At 46.3% G+C, this 2,088-nt stretch overlaps 1 non-coding gene across 1 annotated transcript; it reads left to right on the top strand.

Moving 5' to 3' along the window:
* The first annotated feature begins 1,749 nt into the window (after positions 1-1,749).
* Positions 1,750-1,821, top strand: TRNAW-CCA (transfer RNA tryptophan (anticodon CCA)). Its single transcript has one exon. It is a non-coding gene; the product is annotated as a tRNA-Trp (tRNA).
* Positions 1,822-2,088: the final 267 nt, after the last annotated feature.

The raw sequence follows: 2,088 nt of genomic DNA, 5'->3' as shown, positions 1-2,088 counted from the left end.
GCCGAGCAAAACATGCTACCACGTATGTGCGAACGGCTGCCCTGAGCGGACACGGAGGTGCAACGGTAGCGCGTCTGACTCCAGATCAGTAGGTGAAGTGTTCGAATCACGTCCGGGTCAAATTCTCTTTTCATTATTTTCATCTATCTGTCTACCTACTTATTTGTCTGTCTAAAATGACTTGTCCCTTTACCTGTGCTTCATCGACATAAGGCCGTGCAAAACATGCTACCACGTGTGGGCGAACGGCTACCCTAAGCGGACTCGGTGGCGCAAGCAACTTTAGCACGTCTGACTCCAGATCAGATGGTTGCGTGTTCTAATCACGTCCGCGACAAATTCTCTTTTTTGTATTTTCATCTATCTGTCTATCTACTTATTTGTCTATCTGCAATGACTTGTCCCTTTACCTGCGCTTCATCGACAGAAGGCCGAGCAAAACATGCTACCGCGTGTGTGCGAACGGCTACACTAAGTGTACTCGATGGCGATACGGTAGCACGTCTGACTCCAGATCACAAGGTGGCGTGTTCGAATCAGGTCCGGGTCAAATCCTCTTTTTTAATAATTTCATCTATATGTCTATCAACCTCTTTGTCTGTCTACGATGACTTGTCTCTTTACCTGTGCTTCATCAACAAAAGGCCGAAAAAACATGCTACCACGTGTGTGCGAACGGCTACCCTAAGCGGACTAGGTGGCGCAACGGTAGCGCGTCTTACCCAGATCAGAGGGCTGTGTCTTCGAATCACGTCCGTGTTAAGTTCTCGTTTTTGTTATTTTCATCAATCTATCTACCTCTTTGTCTGTCTACAACGACTTGTTTCTTTACCTGTGCTTCATCGATAGAAGGCCGAGCAAAACATGCTACCACGTGTGTGCGATCGGCTACCCTAAGTGGACTCGGTGGCGAACTGTTAGCGCGTCCGACTCGAGATCAGAAGGCTGCGTGTTCGAATCGCGTCCGGGTCAAATTCTCTTTCATATTGTTTTCATCTGTCTATCTACTTATTTGTCTGTCTACAATGACTTGTCTCTTTACCTGTGCTGCATCGACAGAAGGCCGAGCAAAACATGCTACCGCGTGTGTGCGAACGGCTACCCTAAGCGGATTCGATGGCAACACGGTAGCACGTCTGACTCCAGATCAGAAGGTTGCGTGTTCGAATCACGTCCGGGTAAAAGTCTCTTTTTATTATTTTCATCTATCTGTCTACCTACTTATTTGTCTGTCTACAATGACTCTTCTCTTTAGGTGTGCTTCATCGACAGAAGGCCGAGCAAATCATGCTACCACGTGTGTGCGAACTGCTACCCTAAACGGACGCGGTGGCGACACGGTAGCACGTCTGACTCCAGATCAGAAGGCTACGAGTTTGAATCACGTCCGGGTCAAATTCGCTTATTTATTATTTTCATCTATCTGTGTATCTACTTATTTGTCTGTCTACAAAGACTTGTCTCTTTACCTGTGCTTCCTCGACAGAAGGCCAAGCAAAACATGCTACCACGTGTGTGCGAATGGCCACACTAAACCGACTCGGTGGCGACATGTTAGCATGTCTGACTACAGATCAGAAGGTTGCGAGTTTGAATCACGTCTTGATCAAATTTCCTTTTTTTTATTTTCATCAATCTGTCTATCTACTTATTTGTCTGTCTACAATGACTTGTCTCTTTAACTGTGCTTCATCGACACAAGGCCGAAAAAACATGCTACCACGTGTGTGCGAACGGCTACCCTAAGCGGACTCGGTGGCGCAACGGTAGCGCGTCTGACTCCAGATCAGAAGGTTGCGTGTTCGAATCACGTCGGGGTCTAATTCTCTTTTTTATTGTTTTCAACTATCTGTCAACTTATTTGTCTGTCTACAATGACTTCTCTCTTTACCTATGCTTCATCGACAGAAGGCCGAGCAATACATGCTACTTACTGCGTGTGCGAACGGCTACACTAAGTCAACTCGGTGGCGACCCGGTAGGACGTCTTACTCCAGATCAGAAGGTTGCGTGTTCGAATCACGTCGATGTGAAGTTCTCTATTTTCTTATTTTCATCTATCTGTCTATCTACTTATTTGTCTTTCTA

Source organism: Rhipicephalus microplus, chromosome 5, assembly GCF_043290135.1.
Source record: "Rhipicephalus microplus isolate Deutch F79 chromosome 5, USDA_Rmic, whole genome shotgun sequence".
Lineage (NCBI taxonomy): Eukaryota > Metazoa > Arthropoda > Arachnida > Ixodida > Ixodidae > Rhipicephalus > Rhipicephalus microplus.
Note: the sequence above shows the minus strand (reverse complement) of the source record. Positions and strands in the feature narration are given on the sequence as shown.